We start from the raw sequence: 23,850 nt of genomic DNA on the forward strand, positions 1-23,850 counted from the left end.
GTTTAGTCTAATTGTCTTTCTTGCTACTAGTAGCAGAAGGTGCAACAATATGTAACATTGATGTTTAGTGAGTAAATCCTTGGTGTTTATGTCCAGCAGAAACAGAAGAGGCTCCATGGGGAGATCTGTCCTCAGAATGTCCTCAGTCTCCTGTTTCATTTCCTCCCAGAACGTCTTTATTTGTGGTCAGAACCAGAAGACGTGTGTGATGACCGACCATTCAACACATTCCTCCAACATCCATCTGTGGTTGGAATCCTGGAAATGAACGTTTCAAAGGAGTAACACTTTATTTGACACAGTGTGTTCTATTAAATCTGGTTTTTACTTTCCAGTCAAACTCTTTGCACGTTTGATTTCCAATCCTTTATGGCACAAAAATGCAAATTAGAAAATTCCACTCTTTGTTTTATCAATCTCCAGTTCAATCCAGTAAATTGATTAACTCAATTTTCCAAACAATCCACAAATGGAGTAAAACTGGACCATATTTATGGTTTTGACCTCATTCCTCTTCAGAGATACCACTGCAAACTCGTATCAATGGCTCCTCAGAATGACCAGTGGGACGCTCTGCTGGATGGAGACTGACTACAACACTAAAAGAAGTTTTAAACTCACTTTCAGTTTGCTAATTGGACAAATTTTATTCTGTAAGATAATAAATTGCATGGTTACACAAAACCAATAAAAAAGGTAATTATTGCCACATTAGGAGTAATCAATCATGGTGAATATCTGCCACAAAAAGTCATTCTTGAACAAGATGGCTTTTCCAGAAGACAGTATTACATTTTAATAAGAAGTGGAGTGGAAAGAAAAACTGGTGAAATAAAAGATGCACATATGAAATTCACCATTTCTGGAACAATGACATTCCAACATATGTGAAGTAGATTTGCTTTAAAGAAAAAAATGTTTTATTTGCATCATACAGTGTTCTTTTATGTATCACATAAATGTAATTGTATCATAGTCAAGATGTTTTTCGGTGCAGCTGCAGAGGGTGTACAAACTAACTGAACAAGATGCGTGCTGAAGTTTCCCAGGCGGGTCGTCTGGGAACTTAATCTTCTCCTCTGTTAGCTGAGAGGTGAATAAAGCAACTATGTAACTCTGAGTTCGTTAGAGCAGATTTAGATTTTCGCCTAATGCAGTGGATTTTTTGTTTCCAGTCTGAATTGTTCAGAGACTGAGACAATTATCAGTCTCTGAATTGTGCACTTCACACATATTCAGATGAACTTTTATGGTTAGTTCACAATGGAAAAATCTGAGTTGATTTCATCTGAACATTAATTCAATCTGGAGAGACTTAGACGGAGAAAATGGAAACCATTAGAAGAGTTTATTGACATACAAAATTTAAGTCTTTGGCGCTTGGGCCCCGGCTGAGGACATCTGTTAGAATAATTATATTTTGTTATCATTCTTACATTGGTAGCTATAATAGATTTAGTATTCACATCCCTGAGAAAAGCTCTCATACTTGTTAGACTTTGGAGCTGCAGCCACTTGTATCTTTGGGATTCTCTTATCTGCCTCCCTCCACATTCCTTTTCTACTCTGTAATAAAAGAGAAAGCCCTAACAAAGGGTCTTCAGAGCGCTCAGTGAACGGCTGGAAGCAGCAGTTTGCTGGGTTCTCTCCTTTTGCAAAAGCTTTCATAAAATTCACTTGCGTTGTCTGTTTGTTCTTCTATTTAGATTCACAAATACCTATCATTTGGTGCCGTGACCCGGATCTCGCGTTTTGTTCGCTGACAGATGAAGAACGACGCGCTGATACCGTGCACGGCCAGAGTCATTAGGACTTGGAGAGAAAGACCCGGAAGTGAATTCTTCGCCAGGCCAGCGCCTTAGGTCCCACTTTGTCTGCCAGCGACGGGACTGCCGAGATCCGACCGAACAGCCAGCAGCAGGAGGAGGAGGAGGGAGAAGTGAGCTCATCCAAGATAAGTGTTATACACATACACAACTGTTATAAACTGCTACTGCAATGAAGACTTGCTTGCTTTATAACCCTGTTCACATATTATCTAGCCAGAAAATAAAGTCTTAACGGCTTTATGTTCAATAATAGACAAATTCTCTCAGTTTGTCCCTTTTAACTCTGAGTCCTGAACAGCAGGACCTGCTAAGGAGCCTCTTAGGGTCCATGAGCCACAGGTTGGGAAACCGTGAAGGGAAAATTGCAATCGCTAAAAGATCAGCAAAGAACTAACGGAAATTATGCCACTAAATTACACCAGCTAAAATGATCAAAGATTCTAAGCTAATAATTATTTACAAAAGTTTTCTTTTCTTTTTTTTCTTTTAGGACTATCTGATAATACATGCTAGAGTGGATTTAAAATTAAATATCTCTGAATGTTAAAAAATAAATAAATAAGAAATAAATGAAATAATATTAATTTGAACAGTTATGAATCTACATTTTATTGAAATTGGTGAAGTGTTTCAGCAGCAGGAAATTCAGGATGGCTGAAAATCTGATTAATTTTTATGGTTTTGTTGTGTCGCATTACGTTGATGAATGATTATGGGAGCAAAAAAGATTGCACTCAAGAACTGAGTAACTGATCAAATTATTATTTAAATCATAACAATTACATTGTCAACTGGTCTGAAATGCAAGGTTAAATTAAATTGTGATATTTTATCTAACTAGTTACTCCAAATTGATGTTTGTGAATGAACATAATGTTTTCTAGATAACGCTTAAAACCTTTAATCCAAGGTTGATTAATTAATGATCGTTAAATTCATAAAGGAATAATAATAAAGGTTAGCAGATTAAATATTAAAAGAAGAACTAATAATGGATAAAACTATTTTAGCAGACATGCCAAATGACGTTTTCCGCAGGCAGAAAAACGTTTGCAGATAACTAAAATTAATGATGAGGAAATTTTTCAAGTCAATAACAAACCAGTTCTCCCAAAGTCTTTATCTAAAGCAGCCGCAATTGTGGCACACGGGTGATGCCATGTGTCAACAGGGGAATAGTGGGGATAATACAACAATATTTCACAACATATGGACTAAATTTTACCTAAATTTTTTTTGTTCTGCATGTCCAGTTGTGTTAGACACAAGGAACATAAGGCCAAAAAGAGGAAGTTTCCCAAAGTCTTCTTATCTATTCCAACATGCAAACAAATATTGTTTGGTAATTATTGATGCTTTTTCTAAATGGGTTGAAATAGTTCTAGCAAAGCATCCAGATGCTTTGACAGTAGCTAAAGCTATATGTAAAACTATTATTCCAACTCCACAAACTAGACTGAAAAGTAGATTAAAAAAATGTATGGAACACCGTGGTCAAAATGTTTAGATTTGGTAAAGTTGTACATGAGAATTACACCCACACAAGAAGGATTAACACCATTTGAAATAATTCATGGCAGACCATACAGATTACCAATATTTTCTCCAGATTTTGCAACATGCAGATGAGGAGCAAACACTGGCAGATTACATGATCAGGACTCTGAACAGAAGAGGTGTCAAATGCAAATTTACTGCCCTCTGACTCTCCTCTCCCGCAGGAAACCACTCCCACCAAGCCAGGAGACTGGGTGTCATCAAAGTCATAAAGAGGAAGAGCTGGGCCAGCCCGCGGTGGGAGGGACCATTCCAAGTGCTGATAACAAACTCCAACTGCTGTAAAGATTGCTGAACGACCAGCTGGATTCATCTCAGTCACTGTAGTTGCAGAGAGTGTTGGAAGCCTAGGTGGGAGCAGGTGGGAGTCCACCTTCACAGGGGTTTGGCTTTTTAGGGTCACTCGTCTCAACGGTGGTGAAGAAATCATCAACCCCTGACATCTAACTTCTGACATCTCTGTAATATGAGCAGCAATGGGATTCTCACAGGCCAGGTGGAATCTCTGCTGCGCTGTGACTGCAGCATGTTTTTTGTTCTGGAGTGGAAGCTGCCTCAGCCTCCACAAGATGAGGAGAGAAGCACAAACACTCTTCCCCCAGTCTCATCCACATGACTACAGCACTAACCTGTGGTGGCAACTAATGAACAGGACTGCTAATGAGGTGAACGAGGTGAACTGCTATGTGTGTGCACAGCTGCCCTACGTCACACACAACTCAGGCCTTCGACCAGGTAACATCACTGATGACAAACAGATGTGTCTCTATGGCCTGAGCACACACCCACGGTACAGCATCCCCATACCAAAGGGCTGCAGAAGCTGCAAAAAGGACTATTCTTTTTCACTTTGGACAGGAGCTGCTGCTAAAGGACTTTTTGGAGCTATGAACTGTTCACTTGCTGCTGATGTTCTTCCATTTCCACAGACTGTGATGAGAATACCAGAGACTATTTCCTTGGCAGGAGCCAAACCAGGATCTCTCAGGAGCTGCATTTACAACAATGGAACTAGAACACTAGAAATGCTCCATGGAACCTGTGTAACACAGTTTACACCTTCTGCGAAACAACACCGAATTCGTCGCCTGCAGAGGTCAGGAGCCAACCTCAGGCTGCAGCATCTGGAACGACAATCCAGACTGTCACGATTTGCTTCAGGAAAGGAGGTTCGACATCACTCAGCAGACGAGAGGACGACAGAAGAAAGCTCGTTGCAGCGCCTTAGTGCCAGGAGACTATGGTCAATGGGTGATGGCTGACTGGTACTTCCTGTGTGGAGATGGAGCTTACATGCTTTTGAAAACTGTGTTGTGTTGGATTTTCTCACAACCTCTCAAGGAAGCGTCTGCAAGATCATAGGTTCAGCATGAAATGAAAGAGGAACTGGTGGAACTATTCATGATGCCCTGCATGATTTGGAAGAGCTTAAGAACTATGTGGACAGTGCAACTCAGGGCTCACAAACTTTTGACTTTCTTTCTTGGCTGACCTCCAGACCCTGGTGGCAGCTTTGTTTAAGATTGGAACACCCATCTTGACTGGACTGATCCTATTCTGTCTGTCACAACCTGCATCATTTCATGTTTTCAAAGCATGCTGTTAAAGACATTTAACACTGCTCTGCTCAGCTATCAGATGGTCAGGGTAACCTCTGACACAGATGAGGACTACATGTTGCTCCACAAGATGATGTCTTGTAAATTAATAAACAGATTAAATCATTTGCTTGATGACTCCTACACTGAAAATGTGAAAACAATGGTGTTAGTGATGATAACTGCACTTGATTTTCTGCTGTTTGTTTTGTTTTTGGGATGTTGTTTTTTTTCTGTGTTCTCATTCTTACATTCAACATTATATATCATTAACACAACATTATATGCATTTGGTTTTTAATGTTTCTTTATATTTCTTTTTTCTATCCTTCTTATATTATATATTATGCATTCTACAACTCTTGTATAACATGTGTAATCCATTCTTTTTCTTTTTATACTATTTTTTTGCATAGTTATTACGTAAGAATCATAAACAGGGGGGAATGTTAGAATGATTATGTTTTGTTATCATTCTTACATTAGTAGCTATAATAGATTTATTATTCACATCCCTGAGAAAAGCTCTCATACTTGTTAGACTTTGGAGCTGCAGCCACTTGTATCTTTGGGATTCTCCTATCGCCTCCTCCACATTCTTTTCTACTTTGTAATAAAAAAGAAAGCCGTAACAAGGGTCTTCAGAACGCTCAGTGAACGGCTTGAAGCAGCAGTTTGCTGGTTCTCTCCTTTTGCAAAAGCTTTCATAAAATTCACTTACGTTGTCTTTGTCTTCTATTTAGATTCACAAATACCTATCATCCTCCATCAGTTCATCCTGGCTTATCCGTTTCACAAAGACTAAATCAAACTCAAGAGGTGTACTTGAACAGATTTCTTCAAGACTTAATGAGATCAATCACCTGTTCACCGTTGCCACAATAGTTAAATAGCATACGCCATACCTAAACAGAAAGACTAACATCTTTTGACAGAGACAGTCGATACATGTGTTAAGTTGAATGTGATTGGCTGAGGGAACTGTCAATATGAGCCTCTAATTTTATTTTATTTTTGGTGGATGTTGTGCTGAATTAAATCATACTCAAAAATGAATTGCTGCTACAATAGTAAATAATGTGAATAGATTGAATGTGTAATTAGCTCAAATATATATTTTCAAACCATTCTTAACTAAAACCATCATAATTATGCCACCATTTGCTCAAATAAATAACTTTAACTTATAAATTAACATTGGAAATGAATAAAGTGTTGACCTGATAGTGGACTTTTTTTCTCTTCCTGTTCTCAGTGAAGGTGGATGCTTTTTATTCTCCAGCTACTTCCCTTATCTGCTGTGCTTTTTGCTCAGTGTCCTGGGCTATCTTTCTTTGCACATCTTCCAAATGGCAAACTATGGGATCTGGTCTTGATGACAAAAAGTAGGAAATGAAAGCCCTCTTTCCTCAATGGGGCTTTGCAGCTGGACACATGATGAATTCCTGGGAGAAGTGGAAGAATCTTTGCATGTCCACATTGTGGGTTGAGGATGTTGGAGATGAATATATAATGGAATTTTTGTTGACACAATTTCTGCTGTTTGGATTTGACATAAACCTCGCATATCAGGAAATTCAGAAAACATTGGCAGCTGTTCTGCCCATTGAGATGCTGAAGTCTCGTAACAAGATATGTCTTGCTGTGAACACTCAGACTCAGATGCTGTGTGAGCAGAACCACAAACTGGAAGTGATTCTTGCTCAGAGCCACAGCTCAGTTGCAGTTCCTGAAACTCGCTCGATTAATGGAACAGACGTTGGAGAAGCTGCAAGCTCAGCTTGACGGGACTGATCATAAGTTCTGCTGTCTGGAGTCGCCATTGAAATGTAACAGTGAGAACTTAAGGAAGATGGAAAAATTAATGGAGTCTGCCTGATCACATACATACTTGAGAAATAACTATAAACACACTTATTCAACCCACCACCTTTGCTGGCCGCCCTTTCTCTTCCTCCCACAGTAAGGCAACCTAGACTGTTGCAATGCACCAGCTAGTTGCGTTGCTCACTTGAACCCTTACCAGCATCACAACTTCCCTCACCTCCTGTATCACATGTCCTGTTTTTATGCTGTCAGTGTGTTTCTTTGCATGTGCAGATTTTTTGCAACCTCACACTTGTCTTTAGTGTCTTTAGTGACACAAATATTTTAAGCTTGATAATAGTATTTTCTACAATCATAATGTTAAAAATACTAATACTACATGACTGAATACCAGAATGAATTAGCTGCGTTTTAATGCAGGGTGAAAAAAAGACCAAAACATGTACATAAGTAGGTGGAATCACTAACAAGCATTGGTTTCTGATGGTTGCTTAGTATAAATTGCCATAGTAACTATGTGCTATTACTTTTGTGAGACCAAATCAAGGCTTGATTAAACCAGGATATCTGAAAAACTCTGTCTAAATCTGCTATTCTTGTTTTGTGAAACAGCACTAAAAAATTGGAATCCACTAAATATGAAGGTGATGTCGTTAGTTCAGAGACAGAACAAAGAAAACATCAGCTGTTAATTTTGTTTGATTGCAGTTAATGACTAATCTAATAATGCTGTAGATTAACCTTCATAAGGAAGAGAGATTAAACTTTGAGCTGAAACAAAAAGGAAAGTTCTTGAAATCAAAGTTCAAGTAGGGAAAAAGCAAACTTACAGTTTCTTCAAATAATCCAAAGAGTTGAAGAACATCGGAACAAAAGACCGACTTTCAACTGAAAGTAAATGTGAAGGATATTGCATGACTGATGAGATCACAACTCACATGCTTTTAGTTTGTTCTTTCAGAGCAGCAGAAGGTCTGTAGTGAAAATCAGAGAAAGGTTTATAATGAGGAAGGACAGAAGTTCTGATGAAAATGTTTCATGATGGAGTCATGAGGAGAAAAGAGTCCAGAGAAAAGAGCAGCTGCTTGATTCCTGCTGCAGTAACTGGTCAGAATATAAATACAAACAGGAAATAATCAGAAAAACTAAACTAAACTATAATCCTTAACATCACCACACTACTGCAGCTGAAACCACACATTGTTCTAATGCAGATTATTCCTAAAGCTCCTATATAATCATTGATCATGATGTTAGTGTGGTGAGCAGAGTGAGGACAGTCTCTGGTTAAAACCAGGATCAGCTGAGGAGGTTCTGTGATCCAGGTTGAAATTTCATTTCAATCATCAACCTGAATTTAAAGTCAGAGTCAGATCAAGAGCAGAGAGGACAAATGCAAACAGAAGCTGGGAGTCTGGATCATATTGAATGTTTTGAAACCTGAAAACACACAGAAATCACAAGGAGCCAGAGCAGACCAAAAACAGGAACCAGGAGCAAAAATAAGCAGAATATCAAAAGGCAAGTAACCAGGATATGATGGGATTTAAGAGAAGGGAACAGCAATAAGTGTGAGCAGGAGAAGAGAATAAATACTGTGAGGGTGAATGCTGGAACAAAAGACCTGGGCTGATTAACAGGTTGGAGGAAAGAGAGAGAGAAAATGGCACAGGGGGCAAAGAAGAGAACACAACAGGGAAACTAGAAAAAAACCAAGATACCACATTGTAAACTGGACCAAAGAAACATAAAATAGCAAGAATAACAAGATATTAAAGTAAAAATAGAAACAAGACAAATCTAATTAAAAAGAAAGGGACGAAGGACTGCAGAATAACCAAACCTCAAATTCAACTCAAACCAACCCAGGTCATAACTGCTGAACAAGGAAACACGATGAATCCAGCTGAAATAGCTCCTGTCCAGCCACTCAAAGACAAACCTCCAAACATTGTAAGTGAGCTGAGCCGGTTTCCTGTCATACAATCGGTCAAACATCCCAAACTTTTTCAGGATGTCCAAACTGCTGTACCAGATCCTGACCCGGCCCAAAGACCAGCTGCCACCACTCATGTGCGCCTGGTACAGAAAAGGTGCAAAAAATCAAAAGATGACAAAACTTAACACACTCATAAGATGGAGCAAATATTCACACCCCTTTATTAAATCATGAACTAACTGTGATTAAACCACATGTTTTTAGGAATCTGAGCTAATTTTCCCAGTGAATCCAGACCTGATTATTATCTGACCTGCAGATACAATAAATTATTTTAATAGAACCTCTCTGATGGATGATGCTTTATTTTTGGTCTAAGAATAAAATGCTTTTGTAAGGATCATGTAATCACATCCTGGAAAGTCCTTCAGAGTTTATCTTTGCTCTAAAGTTATGAAAACCCGAAACCTCTCCCTTTTTAACAGAGATCATAACCAAACACTCTGATCTTTGCTTAATCTGCCAGTTTGACAAATATAAATGAACATCGCTTCAAAATGTGTGTATTTTATTACTTCTGAGTGGGAAAGTGTTTCTGAAATGGAGCAGGAAATACATTTCATAACAGCTGATTTGCATGTGATCAAGACAAGAAGGCAGCGGTCAACACACACACACCCAGTGGTGTGTTCACACACACTCTGTAGAACTTTGTGTTCATCAGGAGGTCGATTGTTTCAGGTTTGAGCTAAAACAGAAGCAGCAGCACTTCCTCTACAGGAGAAAACACACGAGGTCATGAGGTCAAGCTTTGTGACAGTAAATAAAACACATGAATAATCTCTTGGTTTGCTAAATTATAATAAAACATGATATTTATGTTGTGAACAATTAAATAATTTTAGCTTGGATTGGCTCTGAACCCATCATAAATCACTGATTCATTATAAAAACTTTGACTAGACTCAGAGTAGACTTATGTAAATATACATGATGAAGTATTTAAATTCAGCATTTCACTGAAAAAGTAATTAAAGTGTAGATACAAGGATAAAGATTAGCATGCTAACCCCTCAGGTTTCCCATCAGCCACTTGGGTTTCAGGATGACCAACATTTTTAAACATGGCTGCTAATTTTGAGCCTTTTAAACCAGATATGGACATTAAATGTTCCCTGTTAGAGATTCAGGTTTTAACTTATGGATCTTTGTCAGTAAATTTGATTTAATTATTGGGGAATAATAATAAAAAAAATTGACAAGGAATAAACTAAAAATCAGGTTTTTGGAGGTGAAATGATTAATTGTTGAATAAAAATGGAAAATTAATCATGTAGGATTAATTAGATTATTTTATTGTGAAATTTGAAACTGTTACAATTTTACAGAATATCCTTATAAAATCAACAAGTAACTTATTTTAATTTGATCATTTTAGAAACAAAACTTATTTTTAAAGGAATAACATTAAGAGACTGGTGTTTTTAGAATTTGTTATATTTAATGAATAATTACTGGGTATAGCCAGTGAAAACCACTAATTTATTTCACATTTTTACAGATTGATTGAATTAATCTAAAGATGATTGGTCTTAGAATCAATAACGATTAACTGATCAGTGGCAACTCTCTTAAAAATAGTTTTCTCCTGTATAAAGAGAGCTAACCATCTTTTCATAAAATGAAGGAATTTAGAAAAAAACACATTACATTTGTACTTTCACTTTGTGTAAAGAGTATTAAGAACTAATTGAATTCATAAACCATGCAGTTTTTTCATGTTATTGAACGTAGGCAGCCTTCAAAATGAGCGGTCCTTATGTTTCTGTGATGCTTCCAGTCTCTGCGTTGTCCTGTTTCCCCTTGATTGTTCCCAGGTGTTTCTCGTTTCTGTGATTACCATCTGTGTATTTAATCCCACGGTTGTCCTTTGTTCCTCATCGGGTCCTCATCGTTCTTCACGTCATTTTGTCAAGCCTGTTCTTCTGTCCACCAGGATGAACAGTTGCTACAGGCGTTGAGCCCTGGCTTCAGCTCAGCCATGCTGCCTGTTTTTGTGTTTCCACTTGGACTATTTTTACTATTAAAACCATCATTTAACTATATCCTGGGTTTTCTGTCTGCTGCTTCACCACCAGTATACCAGCATCTCATGATAGAGTGAAGCTATGACAAGAAAAAAAAATGAAAAACATGTGGATCCTGGAATAATCCTGGAATAATCCTGGAATAATCCCATCTTCCATCTTTAAAGGATTAGAAGAAGAAAAATTTTCCAAGGACTCAATCAGAATCATTTCACCAAGAAATAGATTGTAGACTGAACTATCTGTTCAACAGTGAGAGAGTTTCTCTGACAAGAGGAAAAACTTTAGACTCTTTAGACTCAATCAGCTCAGAAACACTGAAGAACCAGAACTGGACCAGAACCAGAACCCAAATCCAGGAATCAGAGGTTCAGTGAATGTGGTGTTGAAGGTGTGGAGGAGGATCAGTGAGCCAGAGGAGACTCTGTAGAAGGACAGAATGCCAGCAGGACAGTCCACATACACTGCTACTCTGTTAGAGTCAGAGGAGGAGGAGGAGAGACGAGTTTCTATGTTATTGTGCCTGACAGAATAACCATCAATATCAGAGCAGATCAGACTCCAGGAATGATCATTATATCCAAACCAACATTCTATAGTCTCCTTTCCTCCTGATTCTTCTGTAACTCACTGATATATAAACATATCCTCTCCACTCAACCTCCCAGTAACAGCGACCCAGTCAGACCAGTTCTACACAGCAGCTGAGGAAGATCAAATCTGTCTGGATGATCAGGATATGACTGAAACCCCATCACATTTGTCACCTTCCTGTTGCCTTCAGACAGTTTGAGTTTTGTGTCCACTGTGTTTGTGTCGATGGTGAGTTGACAGGAATCTGATGGAGAACAAACACAATCCAGCTGCAGTTATTGATCATTTATTGACACTTTGACTCCTGAATGAGTGATGTGACAGTTTGAAGATGGTTGAATGTGAGCTGCTTTGTTGTCATGAATCAGATGAAAAACACACTTACATCTCCATGGACCTGGAGTCAAGAATCGGCCTCCAGCAGGCTCCACCCTGAAAGGAGGAGGGGGTCAGACCATCAGTCTCTTTCAGCAGCAAACATGGACATTACATGTCTCTCAGACACACATTGTCCTCCACTGAGACAGGAACAGTCCAACATCTGGATTGCAAACTGCAGTGGATGTAGGAAGGACAGTTGGTGCTGCTGCAGCACAACTCATTTCTCCAAAACACAGGAAAAGCTCCAACAGAGAGGAGAAAGGAATCCCTCAGTAACAACCTGAAGAAACTCACTGAAGCCTAAAAGGACATCAGGAAACTAAGGAAACATTTTCTGGAAGCTCCACCTGATTCAATGATCAGCATTAAAATACAATCAATCTAAACTCTGATCAACACCTGGATACCTGATCCATCCACACTCCCACACACAGATGAAGGAATGAAACACTAAACAGCCCTCCTGCTGAAAACCTGCTGTGGCCTCACTGTAATATCCACAAATACAAACATTAAAAAGGAGAAGCTGCATCACATTCAACAAAGATTCAACAAGAATCAAAGATTTGATCTCTGAGCTCAGACTCACAAACCAGGGAGAGGCTTCCAACATCACACACCTCTGACAAACACCTCCAACCTTTCAGCACTTCCTCTACCAACCAGCACACCAGGTGGCGCTGCACACATTTACAATGAGCCCAAGAAGAAGAAGCAGCATCCTGAATCCAGCAGCTGCAGTAATGGCTTGTGAAAGTGTCCAAGGAGCATCTGGAACCAGAACCAGCAGATCCAACAGTCCAGAGAGTCTTTGTTTGCATCTTTCCTCTCAGATTTCCAAGCTGCTCTGAGAGGAAATGACATCATCACTCTACTGATGATGTCACGCTCTGATGTCACTGACCAGGAGCTGCTGGACTTCTACATTTCCAGCATGGAGGACAGAGAAGATCTCAGCTCTGATGAGGAGCTGGCCTGCCTTCACACTGATTGAGGGTCAAAGAAATATTTCCAGATGAAGTCAGACTAAAATGTTGGATTGTCCTGCTGTTGCAATCAGAGGCCAAGAAGAAGCTTCAAGTTCTTCTCCTGTTCAGCTCCACGTTCCTGTCAGAGACTTCAGCTCCTCATGAGGAGAACAACTAAAGCCTGGAACAGACTGACACCAACATCCTGACATCTCATCCTGAACAAAGCTTTGCAGCATCAAGGTGACTCTTAGCGCCATATATGGACAGATTTCCTCTAAAGGGGGCGGAGCCTGGATTGGAGGAACCAGCAGCAGCTTCCAGGAACAAACCTTGGGAACCTCTGGAGGAGAACATGGAGATGAGATTCCTGCTTTAATCAGTGGATTCATTGATAGAAAACATGAAAATCTGAGAGCTGCAGCTCCATTTTCTACAGATCTGCTGGAACATCAGATAGAAATGAAGAATTTCATCATTTCACATCAAATCTGTCATCTTCCACAGATACAACTGAATTATTGAGCTGAACTGGTTCCAAAGGTCTGGATGGTAAAAACATCCATTGTTTTTCTGTCTCATTAGTTTCCAGAAAGAGTTGAAATGTTTCAGCAGCTTTTATCCAGCAGCTCAGTAAAGATCTCTCCTCTTTCCAACCTGATTTAGTCCATGAAGCAGAACATCTCTGCTGCTGCAGCAACAGGAGGAAACTTCTCCAGCTCTCAACTTCTACACTCTGACTGCTTGGAAACAGATCAGGGAGGATCAGCCTTTTCTCCAGGCTGCTCCTCCTGACTCTAGCGCCACCTAGTTGAGGACAAACTACCATACAAATAAAACTGCTAAACTCTGCCTCAAACAGTTTGCTTCATGTTTTTGTGTATTTTTGGTTTCATTAAGTCCTGAAAGTTGTGAATCTTTGTTTCACTTTTTGAGAACTTTTCCACATCCATCTGACCATTTTCTGATCTTTCCTCATTTGGGCTGATTGGTCTAGATCTCCATGAAATATTCTTTTAAAGTCCAAATTGTTTCCCAGCTGTGTCTCTACAATTACATATCATATCTTTATATGATATCATTAATCTGCATATTTTTAACTTATTTTTAAATTAGCCAATCAGCTTCTTGTATTTCCTCAGTAGATCATCAGTGGAAGCCCCGCCAGCCCATGATGCTCCTGGTTTGTGAAGACAGAGAGACAAACTGAACTCTGATAGGAAACAGTTTCAACTGATTTTCTCTCTCCAACCTCTTGGTTCCACATGGAGCTATATTTGGCCCCCTGCTGCTCTGAATACCATGTTATTGTGGTTCCAGTAGATGGGTTGGTTTCCCAGGTTCATTCAGAAACCATGTGGAAGATTCTTATAGTTTAAATGAGCTGCTGTTTGAAAAGTTACACAACCAAATGACCAGAGATAATTTCAGTTATTAAACTGTAATAAGAGATAAAATGGGGTTCAAAATGTATCCATTCATTTATAAATGATATGACTGTATACTAAATATCTAATGATCAAATTAAACATTCAGCTTCATACTAAATGTTTCCAGCAGACTGACTAAAGACATTTCTCCCTCTTCCTCCTCTATCAGACCTTCTCTGCTCCTGCAGCAGGTTCCTCCATACCTGAGAGCTTCCAGTCTCCAGTGTGGATCCTCAGTCCAGCCGACAGCAGCTTCACTCCTGAGTCTCCTGGATGATTGTAGCTCAGGTCCAACTCTTTCAGATGGGAGGGGTTGGAGGTCAGAGCTGAGGCCAGAGAAGCACAGCCTTCCTCTGAGAGCAAACAGCCTGATAAGCTGCAGACACACAATTCATCACATGATGAGAAAATGAGAACATTGAGGTAGAGACCAAGATCTGAACGGACGGACGGACGGATGGATGGATGGATGGATGGATGGATGGATGGCCCAGAGTTACCTGAGAGTTTCCAGGTTGCAGTTTGGACTCTTCAGTCCAGCAGAGAGAAGCTTCACTCCTGAATCCTGCAGGTTGTTGTTACTCAGGTCCAGTTCTCTGAGACTGGAGGACTGGGAGCTGAGAACTGAGGACAGAGCTTCATAGCTTCTCCATGAGAGGTTACAGACACTCAGTCTGAGGAGACAGGGAGGAAATATACTATTAAATAATTCATTAAAATGTCTTTTTTTCCAGTCAACAATGTTCCTCTTTACTGATTTAATGAATGTTTTATATATAATCATGTTGCCTTTTGTTGTGAACTGGTTCAGTCTATATTTGGGTCTCCAGCCATGAAGGACTGAACTAAAGGCAGCAAGGAGGCTGGCAAGAGAAATATTAAATTCCTCTATGAACTAAATGAATCCATGTCAGTTTTAACAGAAAGAGTCCAATGAAGGCTGAGAATCAAGGCTGGGCTGAAGATCAGCATCAGGCTCAGTTTGAGGATCAGCATCAGAGCTGGTTTGAGGAAAAAACAGCAGCTTGAATCAAAGCAGAGCAAATCTACAGTTTCATCTTTACATGATTAACTGTTGGATACAGAGATGAAAAACTGAGCAGCAACTGACAAAAACTATTTGAACAAGAATCAAATTGTTCTATAAAAGGATTGTGTAAAGAAACTGCTCCAATTTAAACTCATGTATGGAAAAAAAACATTGAGAAAACCAATATAGGGGAAAATACCCATCTAACATATCTATTATCCATCTATTAACCCATCTATTATCATTTTCTTCTATTATTGAAAAAAACATTTGCATCAAAACTGATAGAATATAATGGACAGAAATCTGGTTTCACTAGGATGGAGAACATTTTACCTGAGAGTTTCCAGGTTGCAGTTTGGACTCTTCAGTCCAGCAGAGAGAAGCTTCACTCTGAATCCTGCAGGTTGTTGTTACTCAGGTCCAGTTCTCTGAGACTGGAGGACTGGGAGCTGAGAACTGAGGACAGAGCTTCACAGCTTCTCCATGAGAGGTTACAGCCACTCAGTCTGAGGAGACAGGGAGGAAAATATGTTATTCATACAAGCCTTCTGTTTCCAGTCAACAATGTTTTTTGTTGATTTGAAAGAACAATTTTATTTAGATGATATTTATTTGCATTTGTTCTGAACTGTTTAATTTTATAGTTTATATCCATGCAGAAGGAAGTCGTTTCTTTTTTACAGAAACCCCCAATGTTTAAGAAATCATCAAATGTGTTACTTTCCAGTCAACAATATTCTTGGACTTATTGAAGAATAGGTCATATTTTTCAAAACTTTATTCTATAGTTGGGACTCTGACCTTGAAGAACTGAACTACAGGCAATAAGGAGGCTGGCAAGAGAAATATTACTACATTAATACAGTGTCAGTTTTGACAGAAAGAGTCCATTGAAAATCTAGTCTGAATATCAGCATCAAAGCTGGTTTGAGGGAAAACACCAGCTTCAACAAAAGCAGAGAGAATCTCAGATTATCTTTCCATTTTTAACTGGTTGGATTCAGAGATGGAAAACTGAGCGACTGACAAAAACTGTTCGTTTGAGCAAACAAGTTAACTATTAATCTTCAACCTAAATGTTCCAGCAGACTGACTAAAGACATTTCTCCCTCTTCCTCCTCTATCAGACCTTTCTGCTCCTGCAGCAGGTTCCTCCATACCTGAGAGCTTCCAGTCTCCAGTGTGGATCCTTCAGTCCAGCCGACAGCAGCTTCACTCCTGAGTCTCCTGGATGATTGTAGCTCAGGTCCAACTCTTCAGATGGGAGGGGTTGGAGGTCAGAGCTGAGGCCAGAGAAGCACAGCCTTCCTCTGAGACCAAAACAGCCTGATAAGCTGCAGACACAATTCATCACATGATGAGAAATGAGAACATTGAGGTAGAAACCAAGGTCTGAACTGATGGATGGATAGATGGATGGATGGATGGATGGATGGACGGACGGACGGACGGACGGACGGACGGACGGACGGATGGATGGATGGCCCAGAGTTACCTGAGAGTTTCCAGGTTGCAGTTTGGACTCTTCAGTCCAGCAGAAAGAAGCTTCACTCCTGAATCCTGCAGGTTGTTGTTACTCAGGTCCAGTTCTCTGAGACTGGAGGCTGGGAGCTGAGAACTGAGGACAGAGCTTCACAGCTTCTCTCTGAGAGGTTACAGACACTCAGTCTGAGGAGACAGGGAGGAAAATATGTTATTATACAATTCTACAAAAATTTATATTTTTCAAGGTTTTCTTGGACACAGAAGGATCAATCTTATTTTACACATGTTTATGATGCCTTTTGTTGCGAAATGGTTCATTTTATAGTTAGTCTCCATCCTTAAAGTTTATAAACTACAGGAAACAAGAAGTCTGGAAAGAGAATGATAAAATTCCACAATTAACAAAATTAATACAATTTAAATTTTAACATAAAGAGGACCAGTTTTGCTGCTTTAATATGTATCACTGTCAGCTGCTGAAGGGAGTCTGTGTCTCCTTCACACATCACCCCCAGTGAGAAACTTTGAGGAGACAATGCAACAATATATAAGCTGAAAAATTAACATATATATTTACCTCATCATTAGTATATTTCTATCAAAGATAACTGTATTAACAATCTGTGTCCTTACAGAGTTTTGTTGGAGGCCTTAACCACTGGCAGCAGCCTCAGAAGAACCTCCTCTGAAGCAGAGTATTTCTTCAGGTCAAACACATCCAGATCTTTTCCTGATGACACTAAGATGAAACCCAGAGCTGACCAATGAGCAGGAGACAGTTTATCTGTGGAGAGACTTCCTGAACTCAGAGACTGTTGGATCTCCTCCACTAGAGAACGATCATTCAGTTCATTCAGACAGTGGAACAGATTGATGCTTTCTCTGCAGACACATTCTCACTGATCTTCTTCTTGATGTATTGAACTGTTTCCTGATTGGTCTGTGAGCTACTTCCTGTCTGTGTCACCAGACCTTTTAGGAGTCTCTGATTGGTCTGCAGTGAAAGTCCCAGAAGGAAACGGAGGAACAAGTCCAGGTGTCCATTTGGACTCTGTAAGGCCTGGTCAACAGCTCTCTGATGGAGAGATTGTAGATCAGATGTATTAAGTAATGAAGATGTATTAGATCTTTGTATTTCTTTGATCGTGTCAGAACCAGAGTTGATGAAGGTCAGATGAACATGAAGAGCAGCCAGAAACTCCTGAACACTCAGATGGACGAAGCAGAACACCTTGTCCTGGTACAGACCTCTCTCCTCTTTAAAGATCTGTGTGAACACTCCTGAGTACACTGAGGCTGCTCTGATATCGATGCCACACTCTGTCAGGTCTGATTCATAGAAGATCAGGTTTCCTTTCTGCAGCTGATCAAAAGCCAGTTTTCCCAGAGACTTGATCATCTTCCTGCTCTCTGGACTCCAGTGTGGATCTGTTTCAGCTCCTCCATCATACTTGACCTTCTTCACTTTGGTCTGAACCACCAGGAAGTGGATGTACATCTCAGTCAGGGTTCTGGGCAGCTCTCCTCCCTCTCTGGTCTCCAACACATCCTCCAGAACTGTAGCAGTGATCCAGCAGAAGACTGGGATGTGGCACATGATGTGGAGGCTTCGTGATGTCTTCATGTGGGAGATGATCCTGGGCCTGCTCCTTATTTCTGAATCTCTTCCTGAAGTACTCCTCCTTCTGAGGGTCATTGAACCCTCTGACCTCTGTCACCATGCCAACACTGAGGAGGGATCTGATTGGCTGCTGCAGGTCGTGTGGTTATCCAGAGGAGAGCAGAGGGAAGCAGTTTCCCCCTGATGAGGTTTGTCAGCAGAACATCCACTGAGGTGGACTCTGTAGCATCAGTCAGGATCTCCTTGTTGTGGAAGTCCAGTGGAAGTCGACTCTCATCCAAGCCATCAAAGATGAACAGAACCTGGAAGTGTTCAAAGCTGCAGGTTTCTTTGGTTTCACTAAAGAAATGATGAACAAGTTCCACCAAGCTGAACTTTTTCTCTTTCAGACATTCAGCTCTCTGAAGGTGAATGGAAATATGAACTGGATGTTCTGGTGGGCTTTGTCTTCAGCCCAGTCCAGAGTGAACTTCTGTGTTAGGACTGTTTTCCCAATGCCAGCCACCCTTTGTCATCACTGTTCTGATTGGTTGATCTCTTCCAGGTGGGACATTAAAGATGTCTTCTTGTCTGATTGTTGTTTCTGGTCTGTGTGGTTTCCTGGATGCTGTTTCAATCTGTCTGACCTCATGTTCATCATTGACCTCTCCAGTCCCTCCCTCTGTGATGTAGAGCTCTGTGTAGATCTGGTTCAGAAGGGTTGGACTTCCTGCTTTAGCAATCCCCTCAAACACAGACTGGAACTTCTTCTTCAGACCAGATTTAAGTTGATGTTGACAAACTGCAGCAAGATGTCCTTAATTAACACAAAAAGTAAAATCAATAATGAAACAAAGATGGAGATGACTGGATTGAATGTTATTCCATCTTTTCAGACATCAATAAATTTATGATCTATCTATCAGGTTAAATCTTTGTAGAAATCCTCTTACTGCACTGTAGTCGATCTGCCAGCTCCTCCTGATTCATTTTTTTAGGAAGTTCAGTGTGATCTTCATCACTGCCTCTCTGCTGCTCCTCCTCTGCTCTTCATCATCACTTCCAACACCTCATCATCTCTCTGACTCTCTAAGCATTCTGGGGTAATCTGGAATCAGAACTTTATGGATCTTCTTCAGTTCTTTCTTCACAAAAGTAACAATGTTGTCCTCCAGCAGCTGGAACAGAATAATAGATGAAGAAAACATCAGAGTAAAATCATGGAGCCAAACACCAGATGGATGTTGGACAGACTGACAATCCTTTGGTCTACAAATTGCAGCATGGAGATAACTGTGAACAGAACCCATAGAAAAGTAGTTGTACATTTACAGACCATATATGGAGTCCAGCTGTGTTTGATGGTGCTGGACAGATGAACCACTGGAACCTCTGAGCTCTGCTGGTCCACTCTGTGGAGGAACCAGGAACAATTAGGAAGTCAGGAAATATTCATCCAGCAGTTTTCACAGAGGAAATCACCAAGAGTTTCACAGTAAAAATACTTGAATCAGTAAAACAGAGCATCACATGAACACAATACAAAGGAGTTAGAAAGAGGAAAATGGATTACAGTAACACTAGAATCACTCAGATTATGTAAAAAAGTTGATATTGCACTTTAAACACTTCACACTATCAGCAGAATAAATAAAAACTGGGATATTCATACTGGTTCAGTTTCCACAGTTACAGCAGTTAGAAAACATCTCACCTCTCTGATGGGGGAGATCCAGGAGATTTAAAGTTAATGGGGTCTTCCTTTGACCTGTTGCTCTTTAAGGACACACAGCTGGGTTTTGGTTCTGGTTTTGGTTTGAGTCTCTGATGGATCGTGACAGAAACATGATGATTAAAACTTAATCAGCAAAGAGGAGCAGCAGCAGCTTCATCACCATGTCTGTTCTGGCCTGATATAGTGAACGCTGTGAAAAGGGCTGTGGACAGTTAGAGATGGTGACCTCACCTCTGACCTTTGCTCTGGCTCTCATCTTCCCACACAGAGTGGTTTTAGAGGGAGGGACTCTCCCTCTGTCCTCACACTGATCCATGCTGCTGAATTCACATCAGCTCACACACACTTTCTAGCTTCACCTGCAGAGGAAAACACACATCATTCTGCACATCAACTCTGATCATCCTTTACATCATTAGTGCTGGAAAAAGATCAGCTGCTCCTCCTCTGATTGGCTCTTCTTCTCTGCTTCATATCAGTGTCAGGTGAATGCAGTCAGACAGCAGAGAGGCAGAGGAAGCTGCCATCAACTGCTGCACTTCTACTATCAGTCCACTAGATGGAGTCATGGAGCAACATTTACATTCACTGATTCAACCTGAACAACAGGAAGTATTGTATTGCACAATTACACTCTACAGTGATTCACTGCTGCATCAAATATTTACTTTTTAATAATCAGACAGAAGTTAACACATTTCAATAATAAGATTTTCTAATAATATTTTATCTTGAAAGGAAGAAACAAAACAACTCTTGGCTTTGATTTTAATGCTGGACCAGAGCTTGATGCCAGGAAACAAAAACATGAAGCAGTTTCTTCAGAGAAGAAACAGGAAACATCAGCTGTTCATCATGTTGTTTGATTCCAGTTCACCAATTAATCTAATAATCCTGTAGATTAGCCTTCAAGTAGCAGAGAGATAATATTTTGAGGTGAAAACAGAAGTGAAACCTGTTCCCCAAACATCAGAGAGCAGAAACAATCTGTTTCTGAAGAGAAAGTTCAAGTAGGCAAATTATCAAACTTACGATTTAAGAAGATCCAAAGAGTTGATGAAGATTAACTCTTACTCTAGTAAAGAGTGAACCTCTTTACTGTGATTCTGTTGCTTCTAAACCCAACAGAACCACAGTAAAACCAGACAGACCTGAAACAGGTGTGTTTGATCTGAAAGTGTAAAGAGGAGAAATGAGCCCAAACTGGTCTGACTTGTCAGAGACTGGGAGTCTGTTGGGTTTATTTAGTTCCCCAACCTGCAAGAATCAATCAAAGACACAAATTATTTTTCCGCAGAAAAGGGGAGAAGAGCTCAACGCAGAGAATCGCTGCCAAAACGCTGTCTGAGATCAACTCCATCGGCTCTCAGTCCCCAACTGCCTTTATTATTATGTGAATACACAAAGAGGTTGGCTTTCTCACTCAGACATGCAAAAAATTGACCAATACTCTATCCTACAGGATGTTCTGGAAGTTTTTGTTGTCCCATCATTGGGACACAAATGATGACCACTCTCAGGATACAGACAAAGATCATTGTAGCTCGTTAATACAGAAATGTGAGACATTTCCAACCTTCAAGAGAAAACCCTAAAAGACAGTTTAGAATATACAATAAAGGAAAGGGAAAGAAAAACACACGGAATAATATGAAAACATAACCATTCAAATAAAAGTCAATGAACTAAGATAATAATTTTCCAAACAGAGTCAGAGGAAAGTTTACCTGTTAAACATCATTTGGATTTTGAAACAAACTCATATTTTCAGATTTCAGTGCAACACAATAAAACTGATCTCAGAGCAGCTTCTGGTTCAGGAACAATGGACCTGGAATGTTGACTTTTGCTCTTTTCCAGTATCAGGAAGATTCCAGCTACACAGATCACATTACATCAAAACTGCAGCAGCAGATCAGGAAATAAAGATGATCTGCCTACTTTTGACTATGACTGTAGAGATGATTGATGGAAAAAAAATAATTAATAATGTTTTTGTTCATTTAGCAAGTCATAGAGAAAAACCATGTTGATTTTTCTGTGATATTTTTTACCATGATATTCATAAATTCATAAATGTCAGATATTTAAACGATTTTTCTCTAACTGAATATTTATTTCAAAACTAAAGATTTGTTTTTGTAAGTATTTTTTATCTCAAAAAACTACATATTTAATGATCTTTTTCATGTCTAGTTGTTCAGTCAGACGCTCCATCATGTTGTCATGTTTCAGTTTTTCCTCCATTCAGCAACAGTTGGTGAACTGGGTTTAATCCAGTTTAGTCTAATTGTCTTTCTTGCTACCAGCAGCAGAAGGTGCAACAATATGTAACATTGATGTTTAGTGAGTAAATCCTTGGTGTTTAGTCCAGCAGAAACAGAAGAGGCTCCATGGGGAGATCTGTCCTCAGAATGTCCTCAGTCTCCTGTTTCATTTCCTCCCAGAAAGTCTTTATTTGTGATCAGAACCAGAAACGTGTGTGATGACCGACCATTCAACACATTCCTCCAACATCCATCTGTGGTTGGAATCCTGGAAATGAACATTTTGAAAGGAGTAACACTTTATTTGACACAGTGTGTTCTATTAAATCTGGTTTTTACTTTCCAGTCAAACTCTTTGCACGTTTGATTTCCAATCCTTTTATGGCACAAAAATGCAAATTAGAAAACTCCACTCCTTGTTTTATCAATCAGTTCAATCCAGTAAATTTATGCTCTCAAGTTTACAAACAATCCAAACTGGACCATATTTATGGTTTTTACCATTCTTCATTCCTCTTCAGAGATACCACTGCAAACTCGTATCAATGGTTCCTCAGAATGACCAGTGGGACGCTCTACTGGATGGAGACTGAACTACAACACTAAAATAAGTTTTAAACTCACTTTTCAGTTAGCTAATTGAACAAATTTTATTCTGTAAGAGAATAAATTGCATGGTTACACAAAACCAATAAAAAAGGTTAACTATTGCCACATTATGGAGTAATCAATCATGGTGAATATCTGCCACAAAAATTCATTCTTGAACAAGATGGCTTTTTCCAGAGGACAGTATTACATTTTAATAAAAAGTGGGGTGGAAAGAAAAACGGATGGAAAAAAAAGATGCACATATGAAATTCACCATTTCTGGAACAATGACATTCCAACATATTAAGATGCACTTTTATGGTTAGTTCACAATGGAAAAATATGAATTGATTTCAACTGAACATTAATTGCACATATTTTTTCTCACAAAGTGCAATAAGATCTATTATAAATTTGCCTAGTATAAAAACACTGATTTCACTGTGAAAATGACTTTTCAGTCTGTGGTGCAAGAAAAACAAGACATTTGCATACAAGTCTTAAATACTTTATACAAAATATTGAGTGGAACTCATACACAGTGAGACAGATTTAAAGAGACGTGACAGTCCAATGAAAACTCCAGATAAATGCAGTGATTTTATGGTCAAAAGTTACAAAAAATGTGCAATAATTAAAAAAACCTAAAGTGAAAACTTAACTTGGCACACGGAAATATTTGCTCCCATCAACAGAAACATTGAATTACTGAGGGAAGGTAAGAGGCTGGATCTGTAGTTTAATTTCATCCATTAAAAAGCTGCTGAAACAAAAAGAGCTCAAAATAAATCGCTGTCTACAGAAAATACAAAGAAATGATAAATAAAAAACATGGGATTGATACTCAGCATGACAGATTACAGCTTACATAAAATCACTAAAATGAAAAATACAAAATGTTAAGGACATCAGTCTGGAGAAACACAATG

Source organism: Poeciliopsis prolifica, unplaced genomic scaffold (genome assembly GCF_027474105.1).
Source record: "Poeciliopsis prolifica strain line A6 unplaced genomic scaffold, Auburn_PproV2 SCAFFOLD059, whole genome shotgun sequence".
Classification (NCBI taxonomy): domain Eukaryota; kingdom Metazoa; phylum Chordata; class Actinopteri; order Cyprinodontiformes; family Poeciliidae; genus Poeciliopsis; species Poeciliopsis prolifica.